The 21625-nt window shown below is 29.4% G+C and overlaps 1 pseudogene; it reads right to left on the bottom strand.

Annotated features, from left to right (window-relative positions):
- Positions 1 to 13186: 13186 nt before the first annotated feature.
- Positions 13187 to 19401, bottom strand: LOC139875392 (temperature-induced lipocalin-1-like; annotated as a pseudogene).
- Between the last annotated feature and the right edge of the window lie 2224 nt (positions 19402 to 21625).

Genomic DNA, 21625 nt, shown 5'->3' with positions numbered 1-21625 from the left:
ATCTTGTGGTCTATTGTTACGATTTGATATATATAGGTTAAACCTATAACTCACCAACATTTTTGTTGACGTTTAAAGCATGTTTATTCTCAGGTGAATATTAAGAGCTTCCGCTGTTGCATACTAAAATAAGGACAAGATTTGGAGTCCATGTTTGTATGATATTGTGTAAAAACTGCATTCAAGAAACTGATTTCGATGTAACATATTTGTATTGTAAACCATTATGTAATGGTCGTGTGTAAACAGGATATTTTAGATTATCATTATTTGATAATCTACGTAAAGCTTTTTAAACCTTTATTTATGAAATAAAGGTTATGGTTTGTTTTAAAAATGAATGCAGTCTTTGAAAAACGTCTCATATAGAGGTCAAAACCTCGCAACAAAATCAATTAATATGGAACGTTTTTAATCAATAAGAACGGGACATTTCACCTAGAACCTCATTTCTATTCATGAAACTCACAAAAATATTTGTATCATTCAAAATCTTAGAACATCATATGTATATTAACAATTACAATATGTGTTCAAACACTTCGAAATTCTTAAAGACATGCGAGATGATGATCCAACCACACATTACCCACTGTCATGAACCTGAAAAGCTCTCGAAACCAAAGTTATAGTTTAACACGTATCCGTGTCAGATCCTTTGATATTTATTACCAAATATAATTTTTCAATCTCTTTTCAAAATAGACAGTTTTGTCATAGCTTCAACAAATCACCTTCATTTGTTTATACGAATAAACCTTATTATAACAATTACCCCTTCAACATTGTTACCGGGGAACCTTTCATATCGCGCCACATTAGCAGTAAACTTATCAACGACTTCATTAACCTTCGACTTAAGCCTCTCCGAAAAGCCACTATACTTATTCATTAAAACCCCATCATGTACTTACCTACATCCTGTAACAATAATTGTCACACCAACTACTGGGAATTAGCAATCAGTATTTTGAATTTCGCTACAATTTTACGTCAAAAGTTATATGTATACATATAACGTTTATCTCCTAGACTTACATACTTCGAATGTGAATTTTCTGAAAAACATCCCAAACTATGAACTAGTTCTCTGAAATTGGAAAAATGCTGATGAAGCAGCAAAAACTGTAAACGACTTTAACAGTCAAAAGTTTGATGATAAAGAATAGTATGGTGGTAAAGCTGAGAAAAAAAGAAGGTTTGAAACTGGAAAACGAATTGAGCAGACCATGAAGGAGGCTGTGGACAAATCATAAAGACTAAACCTGCCTTCAAAGGATCCAAATGATTCAGTGTCTACTGAAATCGTTAGCAAACACCTTACTTCTTATTCTAAACCTTCACAGACAAATCTTCTTCATCATCCATCTATGTTAAGAATTCTAAGATATCATCGTATCTTTTATTATAAATATCTTCGATATTCCTGAAGATATTTTCAAAACTATTCTTATCCGAAATCTTCTATCTATTCGCAATATCTACGTTACAACATAAAAAGAAACTGTGTTAGTTTCTAAATTCTGAAGAAAAAAAAAAGAAATTCGAATTTAAAATAGGAATGTTTTTGAAGTAATGTTGGGAACTGAAGCACGAGTTAGTATAATATAATGATACTTGATCAATGTGATTATATTACAGTAAGTCATACTGAGTTTCTAATGGAATGTGATGATTCACAGAACATACCGTCATCATATACTATTTACACAACTCTTACATTCTACCCAATTTCCAAACATATTAAGAACATATCATCTTGATAGCTCTATATTTTTGGATATTCTGGTAATTTGCCAAATCAAGATCATGCCATTACGATTTTCTTCTTGGAACATTAACTATGTTCATCCAAAAATTCATATCTACAAATTCTGGACCATTATCCGCTTGACTTAAGGTCGAGAAGAGAAAACGAAAGCATGAAGCTTCGAAATATAATGGAGAATATAAAGCCCGATAACAACCCCGAAATTACAAACCTTGTATATCAATGCGTATAGCAATATAAAGACACGGGAGAATGAAAAACACAATAACCCCAAGGTAATGGTAGAAGAAAATAACTTCCTCCGGTGGTAGATGAAAAAGAAGAATGACAGATATGAAAGTTAAGAGTATATCAAGAATCAATACTGGATGAAGCATATTAACGAATGCTTTAAAGTATGAATTGGGGAGAAAGACTAGAAGGTGTGAGATGTGGAAATAAAGAAACGAAGGGGGTGGATTTATAGTAAAACATCAGACAGAAAAATCGAGACAGATTATCGCATTTAATCAAATAAAATCCTGATTTCCTTAATCACCGAAGAACTAAATCTTATTGCAAAGATTTTCTTTAAATTCCATGAATTCCGGAAATCAATCATAACTACATCATCGGTTAAAATGAATATACGTTTACTCATTTCACTCTCTTGCGATAGCTTCACTTATACTCTTCGCGTAATCAAATTGTTTTATCTATATTATTCAATGATGATAAAACTCTATTTATCAACTCATATTCGTCATGAAAACATTTTTAAAGTTAGCCATGACAACCTCGATCAAATTTCGGGACGAAATTTCTTTAACGGGTAGGTACTGTGACGACCCGGAAATTTTTGACCAAATTTAAACCTAACCTTTATATGTTTTCGACACGATAAGCAGAATTTGTAATGTTGAATCTCAAAAAGTTTGGAACTACATTCATGTAATCAATTACCCTTTGATCGTGTTCGACGATTCACGAACAATTATGTGTATATAGATATGTATATATAATATATAATAACTAAAAACATTAACAAAGTATTTGATATATATGATACTTTACATGAACGTATTTGTTTCGATATATTTATCGACAGAATTAAGAGATAATATCAAATGATTGAATTATCAGATACATTATGATATGATTACGGGCCAATGTTATGAGGTCCACTGTGATTTAAGAAATCTATTCTTTTTGACAATATTCGAAAAATGGTAAAGTGATCTATAAGTAAGAACGTGAAGTGTAAATAACTTAGATGTTGGATATCGACAAGTTAAGTAACTCGAAATTTTTTATTAAGATGATTTCATATGTTTATTAAACCTTTGAACTTTATCCCATACTTCACCAACAGACTGTAATTTAAAAACTTGAAACCTATTATGAATATATATAATTCTACTTTTCTAAAATGTTTTATGATATAACGATTTAAATTAATATTAAATATATTTATACGCGTATTATACGTACATAGTTTTATACTTTTACTATACTTTAACTTTACCTTTACTTTACTTTTACTTTACTTTTACTTTACTTTAACTTTAATAATTCACTTTAATAATTCATACTTTAATAATTCACTTTAATAATTCATACTTTAATAATTCACTTTAACAATTCATACTTTAATAATTCACTTTAATAATTCATACTTTAATAATTCACTTTAATAATTCAAAAATCTATTATAAATAGAATTCAATAGGTTTCATTATTTCATAGAAACTTGAAAATATATTTCTCTAAACTCTCTCAATCGAATTACATATTTATATTTATTTAGTATTATTTCAAGATATTATTAGTATACATAAAATACTACGACGGAGTTATATTCAGACGATTTCAAAATAAGTTTTCAAACGGGATAGAGCTAAGGAAATTATGGGTTATAGCTATGGAGGTTATGTGTATTGTTCGAGGGTATTGCTCGTGAGGTCAACCTAACGTTTATCATTTTCGTTGCGTCTACGTACTTTCCTGCAATATTCAATCACAATATTGATACGTGAGCATTCATATCTTATTTTTTTTATATTCATAGTGTATCCCTGACTAGTGCTCGAGTATATATGATTATGCATGTTTGTATGCTTAGTTTCGTCGTTAAATAGTTTATGATAAATCACAAATTTGATACATATGCTACTGAGATAAGGTATATGATATGCATGTCGCTAAAAAGCTAAAGAAAAATTAATAACTTTTCATTTAGAAATCGTGTGGGTTCGATGAACGGATTAAAAGATATGGCCAACTGAATTATTATTAATTTTAATATTATTATTAAAACTATTATTATAATTGTTATCAGTTGATGTTATTACTAAAATTATCTTTATTACTAAAAATTAATATTTTTATTGAAACTATCATTTTATTATTTGTATCATTATTGTTATTATCAATATTATTTAATCAAATAAATATGCGTACAAAGATATTTTTACCACACGTAATATAATTAAATTAATAATACATACCACTATATTTTTATGATATCAAGTGAATTTTATAAATTTTATTACTTGAGATATATAAAAGTATATTTTTATCATATATGAATTTAAATATAAATTTTTATTTATTAATAAATGACTTGTATTATTTAGTATAATAAGATCTGATAAATATATTTAAATATATAAAACGACTATATATAAGTTATATAATAAACATGTATAGATTTTGGAAGTCATTTTGGGTCAAGTTGACTTTTGTTGACTTTTGCATGTCGGTCTCGAGCATTAGGATTGTGATACACTACGACTTGACCTAAATTGTTAGACAGATATTGACCAACATATAAATATATATACTTAATATAGGTTCGTGAATCCGAGACAAATCCTGCACTTGTTCAGTTCCGTCATATACATAATTGCTACGAAATACAGTATTGTGAGTTTCATTTGCTCCCTTTTATATATATTTTTGGGACTGAGAATACATGCGCTATTTTTATAAATGTTTTACAAAATAGGCACAAGTATTAAACTAATTCTACGTGGGTTTAAACCAGAATTATACCCTTAGCTTGGTAACATTAAACTACTTGTCTATGTACGATAGGCGCGAATCCTAAAGATAGATCTATTGGGCCTGACAAACCCCATCCTGACTATGGGATTCTTTAGTACTTCAAGGTTATATTAAACACACCTGATCTGGTGTACTTCAGAGGGTAAAACATGAACGTTAAGGCTTGTTACCAGGTGCCTACAACTTATAGAATACTTTTATACACTTGCGAGTGTACATATATTTATAAACAGAAATCTTATGGTCTATTACTATTACGAAAATGATTGATTATGATAAACTAATGAACTCACCAACCTTTTAGTTGACACTTTAAAGCATGTTTATTCTCAGGTATTAAAGAAATCTTTCGCTGTGCATTAACTCATTTTAAGGATATTACTTGGAGTCATTCATGACATACTTTGAAAGACGTTGCATTCGAGTTGTTAAGTTCATCAAGATTAATATTAAGTCAATTATAGTTGGATGTAATATGAAATGGTATGCATGCCGTCAATTTTAGATGTAAAGAAAGTTTGTCTTTTAAAAACGAATGCAATGTTTGTAAAACGTATCATATAGAGGTCAAATACCTTGCGATGTAATCAACTATTGTGAATAGTTTATAATGTATATGAACGGGTCCTTTCAGTTGGTATCAGAGCGGTGGTCTTAGCGAACCAGGTCTTGCATTAGTGTGTCTAACTGATAGTTGTTAAGATGCATTAGTGAGTCTGGACTTCGACCGTGTCTGCATGTCAAAAGTTTTGCTTATCATTTTTAGTCGGAAATCATCTACTTATCATCCTTAGGAAATTACCTGCTTATCATTCTTAAGTCTAGACGCGTTTTTCTACATTTATTGCATAATAATGTATAGACGAATTCTTATCTTAGCATATCTGTTACTGTGAACTTTGATTGACATCTTTCAAAGATTCCTCCGTAATTTATGGGATTTTGGTATTATATATACATATGTAAATTATGTATTGAAGAATACCAAATCTAAATTCTACAATCTATTTCATACCAGAAATTCTTTCCCTAATCATACAAGATGGATCCCTCAACCAGTTCGAGTTCCTCGGATTCCGACAACTATGCCGATATGGATTTCCACATGAGCTCCGAAAGCAGCGTGACCGGAATGGATCAACCAATTAGCCATCATCTATTTTGGATGAATTGGGGATGGGTTCGTAATCTACTTAACCATTGGAGACAAGAAGAAGGTGATCCCTTTCATCCACCACATTGCCCTCTTGACAATGAACCTGAAGCACTTACCGACGAACCTGTCTGAAACACCATTTTCTCTCTCATTTCCATAGTATCTCGTCATGATTATATACTACACCAAATTCTAGATCTTATCTATCCGCTCGTCCGAACCGAAAATCACCCCGGTGTAATAGAAGAAGTCAACGAGCTTCGCGCTCGGGTAGTGGCTTTGGAGAATATGGTGCAAAGGTTACAAACACCAGCAGCAGCACCAGCAGCATAAACAGTACCACCATCAACAACATCAACAGTACCATTACCACCACCAACAACAACCGCATCGCAAACCTCAACTTCACAATCTGTCCCACGAGCATCGACGTCATACACCATGTAGATACCAAGGAATACCACAATGATGAAGTATTGATTAATAACTTCATTGGGGAAACATTCTACGACGATTATGTGATTTCTAAAGTTTAGAAATTATCTATCATAGCCTTAACCATAAATCAAATGAGTTTAATTTAATATTAACTCATTAAATCTATATTACATCTGAAGAAATATACACATATATATTTCCATAAAGACTGTAATAAAATTATTTTGTACAAAATATTAATTGTGAAATTTTTTTTTAACGGGTAGGTAATACCCGAGAGATATATAAATTCACAATTAATATGTTACATTCTTCGAATCTGATTCAGCAAATCACCTATTATACTCCCTACTTTCACAACAATATACATTCTTTTATAGAAATCAAAACAACCATACTCATTCAAAATCTAATTACATATTCTGATTTTGAAATCTCAGAATTCGATTCAAGATATAACCGAAATCATCACTCTTAGATTTCTACATCTTTCAAAACTATACTTTGACTTCAAAACTGTCCTAGAACCTCATTTCTATTCATGAAACTCACAAAAATATTTGTATCATTCAAAATCTTAGAACATCATATGTATATTAACAATTACAATATGTGTTCAAACACTTCGAAATTCTTAAAGACATGCGAGATGATGATCCAACCACACATTACCCACTGTCATGCACCTGAAAAGCTCTCGAAACCAAAGTTATAGTTTAACACGTATCCGTGTCAGATCCTTTGATATTAATTACCAAATATAATTTTTCAATCTCTTTTCAAAATAGACAGTTTTGTCATAGCTTCAACAAATCACCTTCATTTGTTTATACGAATAAACCTTATTATAACAATTACCCCTTCAACATTGTTACCGGGGAACCTTTCATATCGCGCCACATTAGCAGTAAACTTATCAACAACTTCATTAACCTTCGACTTAAGCCTTTCCGAAAAGCCACTATACTTATTCATTAAAACCCCATCATGTACTTACCTACATCCTGTAACAATAATTGTGACACCAACTACTGGGAATTAGCAATCAGTATTTTGAATTTCGCTACAATTTTACGTCAAAAGTTATATGTATACATATAACGTCTATCTCCTAGACTTACATACTTCGAATGTGAATTTTCTGAAAAACATCCCAAACTATGAACTAGTTCTCTGAAATTGGAAAAATGCTGATGAAGCAGCAAAAACTGTAAACGACTTTAACAGTCAAAAGTTTGATGATAAAGAATAGTATGGTGGTAAAGCTGAGAAAAAAAGAAGGTTTGAAACTGGAAAACGAATTGAGCAGACCATGAAGGAGGCTGTGGACAAATCATAAAGACTAAACCTGCCTTCAAAGGATCCAAATGATTCAGTGTCTACTGAAATCGTTAGCAAACACCTTACTTCTTATTCTAAACCTTCACAGACAAATCTTCTTCATCATCCATCTATGTTAAGAATTCTAAGATATCATCGTATCTTTTATTATAAATATCTTCGATATTCCTGAAGATATTTTCAAAACTATTCTTATCCGAAATCTTCTATCTATTCGCAATATCTACGTTACAACATAAAAAGAAACTGTGTTAGTTTCTAAATTCTGAAGAAAAAAAAAGAAATTCGAATTTAAAATAGGAATGTTTTTGAAGTAATGTTGGGAACTGAAGCACGAGTTAGTATATTATAATGACACTTGATCAATGTGATTATATTACAGTAAGTCATACTGAGTTTCTAATGGAATGTGATGATTCACAGGACATACGTCATCATGTACTATTTACATAACTCTTACATTCTACCAAATTTCCAAACATATTAAGAACATATCATCTTGATAGCTCTATATTTTTGGATATTCTGGTAATTTGCCAAATCAAGATCGTGCCATTACGATTTTCTTCTTGGAACATTAACTATGTTCATCCAAAAATTCATATCTACAAATTCTGCACCATTATCCGCTTGACTTAAGTTCGAGAAGAGAAAACGAAAGCATGAAGCTTCGAAATATAATGGAGAATATAAAGCCCGATAACAACCCCGAAATTACAAACCTTGTATATCAATGCGTATAGCAATATAAAGACACGGGAGAATGAAAAACACAATAACCCCAAGGTAATGGTAGAAGAAAATAACTTCCTCCGGTGGTAGATGAAAAAGAAGAATGACAGATATGAAAGTTAAGAGTATATCAAGAATCAATACTGGATGAAGCATATTAACGAATGCTTTAAAGTATGAATTGGGGAGAAAGACTAGAAGGTGTGAGATATGAAAATAAAGAAACGAAGGGGGTGGATTTATAGTAAAATATCAGACAGAGTAATCGAGACAGATTATCGCATTTAATCAAATAAAATCCTGATTTCCTTAATCGCCGAAGAACCAAATCTTATTGCAAATATTTTCTTTAAATTCCATGAATTCCGGAAATCAATCATAACTACGTCATCGGTTAAAATGAATATACGTTTACTCATTTCACTCTCTTGCGATAGCTTCACTTATACTCTTCGCGTAATCAAATTGTTTTATCTATATTATTCAATGATGATAAAACTCTATTTATCAACTCATATTCGTCATGAAAACATTTTTAAAGTTAGCCATGACAACCTCGATCAAATTTCGGGACGAAATTTCTTTAACGGGTAGGTACTGTGACGACCCGGAAATTTCTGACCAAATTTAAACCTAACCTTTATATGTTTTCGACACGATAAGCAGAATTTGTAATGTTGAATCTCAAAAATTTTGGAACTACATTCATGTAATCAATTACCCTTTGATCGTGTTCGACGATTCACGAACAATTATGTGTATATAGATATGTATATATAATATATAATAACTGAAAACATTAACAAAGTATTTGATATATATGATACTTTACATGAACGTATTTGTTTCGATATATTTATCGACAGAATTAAGAGATAATATCAAATGATTGAATTATCAGATACATTATGATATGATTACGGGCCAATGTTATGAGGTCCACTGTGATTTAAGAAATCTATTCTTTTTGACAATATTCGAAAAATGGTAAAGTAATCTATAAGTAAGAACGTGAAGTGTAAATAACTTAGATGTTGGATATCGACAAGTTAAGTAACTCGAAATTTTTCATTAAGATGATTTCATATGTTTATTAAACCTTTGGACTTTATCCCATGCTTCACCAACAGACTGTAATTTAAAAACTTGAAACCTATTATGAATATATATAATTCTACTTTTCTAAAATGTTTTATGATATAACGATTTAAATTAATATTAAATATATTTATACGCATATTATACGTACATAGTTTTATACTTTTACTATACTTTAACTTTACCTTTACTTTACTTTTACTTTACTTTTACTTTACTTTAACTTTAATGATTCACTTTAATAATTCACTTTAATAATTCATACTTTAATAATTTACTTTAATAATTCATACTTTAATAATTCACTTTAATAATTCATACTTTAATAATTCACTTTAATAATTTATACTTTAATAGTTCACTTTAATAATTCAAAAATCTATTATAAATAGAATTCAATAGGTTTCATTATTTCATAGAAACTTGAAAATTTATTTCTCTAAACTCTCTCAATCGAATTACATATTTATATTTACTTAGTATTATTTCAAGATATTATTAGTATACATAAAATACTATGACGGAGTTATATTCAGACGATTTCAAAATAAGTTTTTAAACGGGATAGAGCTAAGGAAATTATGGGTTATAGCTATGGAGGTTATGGGTATTGTTCGAGAGTATTGCTCGTGAGGTCAACCTAACGTTTATCATTTTCGTTGCGTCTACGTACTTTCCTGCAATATTGAATCACAATATTGATACGTGAGCATTCATATCTTATTTTTTTATATATTCATAGTGTATCCCTGACTAGTGCTCGAGTATATATGATTATGCATGTTTGTATGCTTAGTTTCGTCGTTAAATAGTTTATGATAAATCACGAATTTGATACATATGCTACTGAGATAAGGTATATGATATGCATGTCGTTAAAAAGCTAAAGAAAAATTAATAACTTTTCATTTAGAAATCGTGTGGGTTCGATGAACGGATTAAAAGATATGGCCAACTGAATTATTATTAATTTTAATATTATCATTAAAACTATTATTATAATTGTTATCAGTTGATGTTATTACTAAAATTATCTTTATTACTAAAAATTAATATTTTTATTGAAACTATCATTTTATTATTTGTATCATTATTATTATTATCAATATTATTTAATCAAATAAATATGCGTACAAAGATATTTTTACCACACGTAATATAATTACATTAATAATACATACCACTATATTTTTATGATATCAAGTGAATTTTATAAATTTTATTACTTGAGATATATAAAAGTATATTTTTATCATATATAAATTTAAATATAAATTTTTATTTATTAATAAATGACTTGTATTATTTAGTATAATAAGATCTGATAAATATATTTAAATATATAAAACGACTATATATAAGTTATATAATAAACATGTATAGATTTTGGAAGTCATTTTGGGTCAAGTTGACTTTTGTTGACTTTTGCATGTCGGTCTCGAGCATTAGGATTGTGATACACTACGACTTGACCTAAATTGTTAGACAGATATTGACCAACATATAAATATATATACTTAATATAGGTTCGTGAATCCGAGACAAATCCTGCACTTGTTCAGTTCCGTCATATACATAATTCTTACGAAATACAGTATTGTGAGTTTCATTTGCTCCCTTTTATATATATTTTTGAGACTGAGAATACATGCGCTGTTTTTATAAATGTTTTACGAAATAGGCACAAGTATTAAACTAATTCTATGTGGGTTTAAACCAGAAATATACCCTTAGCTTGGTAACATTAAACTACTTGTCTATGTACGGTAGGCGCGAATCCTAAAGATAGATCTATTGGGCCTGACAAACCCCATCCTGACTATGGGATGCTTTAGTACTTCGAGGTTATATTAAACACACCTGATCTGGTGTACTTCAGAGGGTAAAACATGAACGTTAAGGCTTGTTACCGGGTGCCTACAACTTATAGAATACTTTTATACACTTGCGAGTGTACATATATTTATAAATAGAAATCTTGTGGTCTATTACTATTACGAAAATGATTGATTATGATAAACTAATGAACTCACCAACCTTTTGGTTGACACTTTAAAGCATGTTTATTCTCAGGTATTAAAGAAATCTTCCGCTGTGCATTAGTTCATTTTAAGGATATTACTTGGAGTCATTCATGACATACTTTGAAAGACGTTGCATTCGAGTCGTTGAGTTCATCAAGATTAATATTAAGTCAATTATAGTTGGATGTAATATGAAATGGTATGCATACCGTCAATTTTAGATGTAAAGAAAGTTTGTCTTTTAAAAACGAATGCAATGTTTGTAAAACGTATCATATAGAGGTCAAATACCTTGCGATGTAATCAACTATTGTGAATCGTTTATAATGTATATGAACGGGTCCTTTCAAAACAAAAGCAAAAGGTTCGATGCATTTGTAGTAGTTCGTTGGTGGTTGTAGCTGTAAAGGAAGAAAAGAAAGAACAAGGAAGATGGTGAATTTGTTAATTGAGCAAATAACCATATATATAATACATATATCTTAGTAATAATAATATATGTCAAGTAAGTTAAAACAAACGTGCACAAAACACAATAAACACAGTATTTTAATAATTCAATTCACTCACGGGAGCATTATAATTAAATACCTGCCGACACTTTAACACGGGTAGTGTATCGTACTCCGTTGCTAACCAGTGGCGGACAAAAGTGTTCAGAAAAATCACATATTTTTAAATTAATTATATTTATCTATTTTGATCATTATGGTATAAAATTCAGTCATTAATTTAATAATTAAAAATTACATTAACTGTCCCGCTCATTTATGGGTAAAATATAAAAACTGTTAAAATTAAATAATTAGGTCCTAAATATATTTTTAATAAGCTCACAACTTATATAACACATTTTCGTATCACCGTTTATTTTAAAATCATATAAGTTCTAATCATTCTCTAAATAATAATCGAAACGTCCAACGAGTATTACAATCATTAAATAATTTTTCTTAATATACTCTATACATATATTTATATTTATTTTTATATGTAAGCACATTTATTTATAAATAATGGTTCGTGAATCGTCGAGAATGGTCAAAGGTCAATGAATACATGAACACAGTTCAAAGTTTTTTTTGAGATTTCAACATTACAGACTTTGCTTATCGTGTCGAAAACATATAAAGATTAAGTTTAAATTTGGTCGAAAATTTTCGGGTCGTCACATTTTTTAAACCGAACAAAAACTACATATTAAATGACCTTCTATATTAAACCTATGACCACTAAATTGGAAGGTAGTATGTCAATATGCAAGTATGCAACTATACATTCTTATTTGAGTAGACAGGCAAGTCTAACCATACTTGTCCTACAAAATGTTACCCAACCATTATACACTTTAGAGAAGTTGCCCGAAGAGTAACTAATTTTGCCCACACTTCAATGAATGATAGAAAATTTACTTTCGACATTGAGATCAAAATGTTTAGAAGCCTCCACCTCACCAACACCTTGATAAAAAAGGAAAAAACCGACTTAATTTCTTCATCCAAACCTACACTCAAACCTGAGCCAACAAAATTCTTACCTTTGTTTGAATTTATCCTAATATTGTCACCAGGAGAACCAATATCACCATACACATCCCTTTTGTTGAGATCGAACAAACACAGCAAAAGCAGAATGGACTTTAAACTCTGGCCCAACATTTAAAGAGGGATTTGGCCCACCACTAAAAGAGTCTAAAGTAGGCACTGATGGGCCGTCAGACACAACCCTAGGCCCACAACCCAGTCCCACGCCCACAAACTCTCCAGTCAATGGCACACGATTACCACCAGCGACTATATATATTGCATTCATTCGTCATTCTCTTTCAATTACGATTACCAGCAGCAACTTCATCTTGCATTCGGTCGTCATTCTCTTTCTTACTAGGTATTTTTTGTTTATTTACTTATAATCGATCTGATTTTTAGGGTTTTTCTAGGGAACTAATGTGTGGTTTTGATTTGAACGATCGTTGAGGTTTTGAGTCATTGTGATGTTGGTGTAAATTTACTAATGCTATTTGATTTGCGGTTTTTTGAGTGTTTTTTTTTTTTTTGGGTTCAGAATTGTGATATTTTCTAGAGTTTTTTAATACCGACCACTGATTACCTAAAGTTTTGTACGAATATTAATGAGAAACTACGAAATTGACGTATGATGTGCAAAAACTTGGTGCCATCTTATTCTTTGTTTAATATTGTACAGTTCATGAGCTAAGTAGTTATATTTAGAGTACGTTTAGAGATGTATACCTGCTACTGATCGGATGCATACTATAATATTGTACAACTAACTATTGATTAAGTATTAATAAGATTTCTGCTTTAAAAAAAATTCACTTAGCAAGGTTTCACGAAATAGTTGGTAGTTCTATCCTTGTGTTTTGATTTTGTTTGATGTATTTAAAACACATACAACAGCTAATTGTTTACTTTTGTTTGATGTTTTTAAGATATAGACGACTACATCTGCTTATTTCATCAGCTTTACAACTTCAATAATTCTAGCTGTAACTGTAAGATAATCTGTATATTAGTATAGATAATCACTTATACAAGAATGAACATAAACATAAAATGTTGTATTGTATGTATGTAAGGACGGAACTATGTGGAGACCAAGAGGGGCTGTGGCCCTCCCAAGTTTTTAGGTTACTATTGTAGTTTTTATGGGGTTTAAAAATATATTAGCTCGTCGGCCCTCTCATAATATTGACTATTTTCTTGTCTAAATATTGAGTCAAGAATTCACAAAATCAGTTCATCAAATATATAACTCAGGCTTATTGAGGTACGGAGTATATTGTATTATTATTTTGCTTATTTGTTTATTACTCAATTGTATGTTTTTGTTATGTTATATAAGTACGCAAGTAATCATAATATCATTAAAGAGGTGGACAATAAAGAGAATATATATATATATATATATATATATATATATATATATATATATATATATATATATATATATATATATATATATATATATATATATATATATATATATATATAAGCGTTGAAGATAAATATGTGAATCGTAAGAGTATGAGAATCTATCACTATCATTTGGTTGATGATAACTTTATTTATTTATGATTCATTTAAACTCGTATGCTTAATTTTAATTAGTTTAAATGGATGGTATATACACTAAAGCCTTAAACGACTAAATATGATTATGACTACATCTATGATGTTGGGTTGGGTGATTAGTTTATTAAGTTTGTTAAAACCCTTTATTAGTTTCTTTATTTTGCTTAACAAAAGTAAGTATGATATCTTAACTAATAATTTATATTATATTTGTAATGGATAATTTGTTGGTTTACATTGAACACGAAATTGTTGATAGATTAATTAAGTATGGAGTACTTGTTATCAATGATTTTGAAATATTTAAAGATAGTCGAGTCGACTTGTAATGATTTACATCAAGTTTAATGTTCTAACCAAAATTTTCAAGTTTCGCCCCTGTATGTATGAAACAAGAATGATTATGTCTCTTGTAGTTATAGATTATTCAGTTTGTATTAACACTATGAACATTAGCTAATTGTTTGTTTCAACGGCAGGAGCAACTACAAACACTTCGCATTAAACTCAATGGCGCCGGTGCTCAACAATGAGTTAAAAATTGTTTATGTCGATACAAGCATCGACACTCATTTGATAACAACCTTCGCTTGTTACGAAACAGTAGCTAATCTCAAAGGTATCATTATAAATCCTAATATAATAAGCCTACTAGTCTGCGTTGTATTGTTCTTAGTTTGTTTAACTTTTAGATTTATATATATTATCATGTACTAATTAGTCAAATAGCCCAAAAAGGTAAAAGATAAATTACCAAATTTCTCAATAAAAGTAATATTGATAATTTTGTGCCTAAAGCCCAAAAGGACTACAAACTCAAAGTTGATGATATTAGAGGAGTTTTAACCTTCAAACCTGAAGTGTGGTTGAGTCATCAGGTTAAACTCAATGTAGCAATACGTGTCAAATAACTTTAAATATTTATTTATAAACACATAATCGACGCAAATGTAGCAATACGTGTCAAATAATTTTAAATATTTATTTATAAACACATAATCGACGCAAATGCTGTAACAATCAACAAATCACTAGGTGTAACTCCTTCGTTTGATTTCACTCTTCACTCTCTTGAAATGACAATTTACCCAATGAATTACATGGAGCAGTTAATAAAAAATCATAATCGGTAGTTGTTTTATGTAATCAAACTCACAACAAATTCTTTTTTTAAAAAAAAAAGGTATTTATTTTTAATAAAATATATATTATTTTCATACAAACCAATATAGCATCAGTGAGCCATTGTTTGTATACAGCAAAAAACTCGATGGAGACCTCCTTCTAAACCACGGGGAACAATTTTTTGAGTTTATACTTCTATTTTGGTACAAAATTTTCAATATTACCTCTATTGAAAAATTTAGTAACTTACATTACCTTTTTGGAACTCCAAGAGAGTAGTTGAGTGGATGGGAATTTCCGGTACCCAGGTTCAATACCCACCAACCTAATCTTGGAGTTTGCCCTTAAAAAAATAATAATAAAAAAAAACATTATCTTTTTGGACTATTTGCATTTACTAATTTAGTACATAATGGTTTATGTAATTATATCGGTTGCATGTATTCATATGTACATTTTTTAATGCAAAATTGTGATTGTGGTTGTATAATGCCAGAGAGAATAAGGTTAGTGCATCTTCACTGTTATCCCAAGTTTGGAGATATTAAAGTTGAACGCTTGAAGGTATTCTTATATTATTTTTATAGGATTTTTATATATATCCCCTCTAATCTTTAAAATTACCACGACTCTAGTTATTGAGTCGATAATAAGTGTTGATTTATTGACAACTTGACTGACTCTTAGAGTTTAAATTAATTTTCATGCAGAATTTAAAGCTCATGAAAATTTGATTTTACCATTTCATGGCTTCATTATTTTATTTTTTTAAACAATTTTTCCTACTTATTGGTCGGAGGTTCATTCGGAAGCAATCTCTCTATTTGTCGAATAGAGAGAGGGATTACTTTCTCTACTTTTGAGAGTGTTTTCTCTCTGAGGTGGAGAAATGATTTGTCTTTATTCTCGGATAAAGGAATGATTGTCTATATCTCACCTTCCCATACACCACTTATGTGGTACTGGATTTTGTTGTTATTGTTGTAATCCTTAATATTACATATTTACTCACATAACATGAAAATATCATATAAACCCATTAAAAAAAATTTAAATAGCAATATAGTAATTTTCTTTTACCATACAAATTAGATACTTCATATCATTTTTTACTTTATTCGACATTTTGTGAGTGGAAACTACTATAATGTATATGTACATGTATAATTTCTGCAGTGGATATATATGGATGAACTGCTCATATGTTGTTTCTATAAAATTTTGCTGGTTATCAATAATATATAGATACTCGATTTAATATGTGACTAGCTGAAGACCTGCGAATTCGCGGGGCTTTGTAAGAGTTTAATAAAGAGTAATGTTTATAATGAATGTATTAAATTAAAGTAGTAGTGTTAGTTGTTTTATATTCAATCTAGGGAGCTAAAATAAAAACATATTTGTCACCGCGAATTCAATATAAACATTGAAACATGATGATTCATCCCTTGCTAATGTTCTAAAATCAACTATCCGCAATAATCTCAATAATATGAGCTTACAAAATCAACTATAAAATCACAAAAGCATATAATCTATATGTAGCTATGATGCAAGAAATGTGTTCTTGATTGCTATTCAAAAATACATAATAAAAAAAAAAAAAAAGATGTTTCCTAACAAAAATATCACTATATTATTGGCTTGCAACGCAACAGTAAGTATGATTAATAGAAGATGATGATGATCATGTTTTATAACTTGGTCTTAGAAAAATGCGATACTTGATATAGAGTATATTATACGAAAATTGAACACTTTCACTCATAGCATCAGAATCAGAATTTACGAAAAATCGTTTACAAATTTAATAATAAAAGAACTATAGAACACCAACATTTATATTTATATTAACGTATAGTAGTAAGTAAACTTCATATCATAAACTATAAATAAATAAATATCCATTACAATTACAAATAAACACCAAAATTAAAAACTCCTTGTACTGAAATCATTTCTCATCACTACTACAAAAATGGATTTTCGAAACCGGTTTTTCATGCTTTAGAAACCGGTTTTAAAACCGGTTTGCAAAGGTAGGGGTTTTTTGGTTTATAAAAAAACCGGTTCCGAAACTTGACTTTAGAAACCGGTTTTTATAAAAAAACAGGTTTCTATTCTGGAGAATAGAAGCCTGTTTTTTTTAATAAAAACCGGTTTCTATTCTCTTCTTTTTTTTTCTTTTTTTTTAAAAAAAAAATAATAATTACAGCATCATCATCCTTCTCTAATCTTGCCCAACTTGACATACTTGCAGTCCAACATCTCTTCATACTAATCTCATAAACATGTTGTATTTCAATTTTACAAAAGCAATAGTAGTTAATACAGAGTACATAATAATTATAACAAAACCACAGTTTACACAATACAAACCACAAGCAAGTATCGATCGTATTAACAATGACAACAACAAACCAATAAAATATTCAAAAGTTACATGTATAATCAAATGAGTACCACTAAACATTGTTCTTCAAATCTCTTAAGGTTTAAGGTAGTCATGTCTCTAGCTTGGTTAGTGACAGCAGTACCAGTAGACATAATTGATAATAGAAACATATGAAGAAAGACCGATATTACACTTCTTGTGAACTTCAGATTCAACCTTCCTTTGCAATATAGCAAAAATGACATTATCTGTTCTCGTAGTACATGTGTTCCTCCTACAAAAATGAGACCAACAAAATTAAAATAGATAATGGAATCACGTAAAAGTTAAAACGGAAGTACTAAAATAACTTTGTGGAAATGACTACAAAATCAAATAGGATAATTACAAACTTAAAAAACAAGAACAAAAGTTATGATTTATGGTGAGTGAGATAGACTCTTGAAAAAGAGATGGAGAAAATTGTGAGTTTTGATTTTTAAGTTTGAATACTACTCCATAGTATATAGTGACTCAACCACCAAACCACTTTAGTATCCGCCGACACATCTTCAACCATCTTCGATGGATTTGTATGTCCAGTTTTCTTCAGTTTGATGATTGTCATACCCTTCTTCCTTAGCCTTCTCAACCCACTTATTATAAATCTCATCGTCAAGTTCACTCTTCCTGCTCAAAATCTACACAAAACAGATAAGAACCCAAAATTAAACTACAAATCAAACTACATATTAAGAAAAATAATTAAAACACAAAAAATAAAAAGCATACCCATAAGGCCATAATTATCTTCTGGAAGGCTGACCGATAATCATCATTTAATAACAAAACCCACTAATCACCAGTAACATGAATGATCAGCAAAAAAGGTGACACATAAAATTTAACCTTCAATTTAGCTTCATTACTTTTGGGATCAGTTTTATAAGCCGCCCCTTCAATGTAACATCTCTTACCATCACTCCTAGTTTCATTTAAATCATTAACAATTCCATTTCTTTCAAAGTTCTAGTAGCCCTTGTGTTCATACCATTTTTGGGTTCTAATCTTGACGGGAATGAAGCAATTTCATACCATGTTACTGAACTCAAAAATGACTTATTTTTTGGTGGTATACCTAAGGTGCATTGACAAAAGGAATCATTAAATAACAAATTAGTACCTACTATATCTTTCATCATCTTCCGTTCTTTCGTATCAAAGTCATTATATCATGGTTAATCTTTAGCAACTATCTTTAATAATCCAAGTAGACGTGTATCAACTCGCTGCATATAATTCAAAGAAAGATCGATAATGAACTAAAAAGTCAATAATCACACTTGTTTCTTGTTTACAGAATGTTTACCGACCATTGCTCGCAAATACAGTCAGATAATAATTCTTTTGATTAAAAGAAACTACATATATACGAAATATCATATGTGAAGATTGACATATATAACATTGTCCATCACCTTCACCACCATCATAATCATAATCAGACGTAATGTAAAAAATTATATGCAGAATAAAATCATTATCGATCCCCCGAACCCTATTTTCAGATTAAAATATAGATACACAAACGCAACAAATGCTTATTTTCACTCTGATAGCTTTTATAATCACATCTACGACTTTGTTTATAGGATTCAAAAGCAACAAATCCCCCAAAAAGCACTATAAGGTTAACACAACCCCTTCTAACGCAAACTGGAATTTTTTTTGTTTTAACATGTTCCTAACATGACCCGTCCACCCATATTGTCACATTTTAGATTATGGCATTGCCCTTTTAACCAACCAGCCTATCATTTCATCCTGTGACAACCCGGAAATTTCCAACCAAATTTAAACTTTAATCTTTATATGTTTTCGACACGATAAGCAATATTTGTTAAGTTAAATTTCAAGAATTTTAAACTATGTTCATACATTCATTCAACCTCGGCCAAGTTTCAACGATTCACGAACCATTAAACGAATATGATTATATATGTATATGTGTATATATATTATAACTTGAAACATAAACAAAATATTAAATTAAATACACTATATGATTGTATCTGTTTCAAAATATTTATCAATGAAATTAGAAGATAAGATCAAATGATTGAATTATCAGATATATTGGATTATGATTACAAGTCTCTATTGAAAGGCCCACGTTGATCTGAAAAATCTTTCCATTTTAACAATATTCGGATAGTGGAAGATTGAATCTCATAAAGACTCGATTGATCTATTTAGTTTCAAACGTACAAAACGTTTTCAGTTTAAAAAGAACTTTATTATTAAAATGTATATAACTTTTATAAATATCTAGAACCACTTTTGACAACTCATTACTTAACTAGTATGATAAAGATAACGATATTTATATTTTATTTTATTAAATATATATAACGATTTAAATTAATATTATACATATTTATACGCGTATTATACGTACATAGTTTTATACTTTTACTATATTTAAACTTTACCTTTACTTTATTTTTACTTTACTTTAACTTTAATAATTCACTTTAATAATTCATACTTTAATAATTCACTTTAATAATTCATACTTTAATAATTCACTTTAATAATTCATACTTTAATAATTCACTTTAATAATTCAAAAATCTATTATAAATAGAATTCAATAGGTTTCATTATTTCATAGAAACTTGAAAATATTTTTCTCTAAACCCTCTCAATCAATTTACATATATATATTTACTCTGTATTATTTCAAGATATTATTAGTATACATAAAATATTACGACGGAGTGCTGTCCGAGTGGTTTCGAAATTGTTTTTCGAGTAGGATAGGATTAAGGAAATTATGGGTTATAGCTATGGAGGTGATTGAGTATGGTTCATGGGTATGCTCGTGAGGTCAATATAGTGTTTATCATTTCCGTTGCGTCTACGTACCTTTCCTGCAATATTTAATCTCAATATTGATACGTGAGTACTTATAATTTAACTTTTACATACTAATAGTGTATCCCTGACTAGTGCTCGAGTATTTAGGATTATGCATGCTTGTACTTTTGATATTGCCATTAGACAGGTTAGGTTGAATCTTGAATTAGTTATACTTGCGGTTGAGATAAGGTATAAGATATGCATGTCCTTGGAAAGCTAGCGAAAAATTAAGAACTTTTCCTTTAGATATCGAATGGTTCCGATGAACGGATTAGAAGTTATAATCAATTGAATTTTCGATATTTTTATTAAAAATGATTAATATTATCGTCGTTTTTATCGTCGTTCTAGTTTTATCTTATTATTATGATTATTATTATCTTTATCAATAAAAGGGATTTATCATTAAAAATTGTTATTTTTTTTATTATTACTATCGTTATTATCGTTAAAGTTATAATTAATATTATTATTATTATCCAATTATTATTATTATTATTATTA

The sequence above is a fragment of the Rutidosis leptorrhynchoides genome, chromosome 11 (assembly GCF_046630445.1).
Source record: "Rutidosis leptorrhynchoides isolate AG116_Rl617_1_P2 chromosome 11, CSIRO_AGI_Rlap_v1, whole genome shotgun sequence".
Taxonomy (NCBI): Eukaryota; Viridiplantae; Streptophyta; class Magnoliopsida; order Asterales; family Asteraceae; genus Rutidosis; species Rutidosis leptorrhynchoides.
This window is presented reverse-complemented; position numbering and strand designations above follow the sequence as displayed.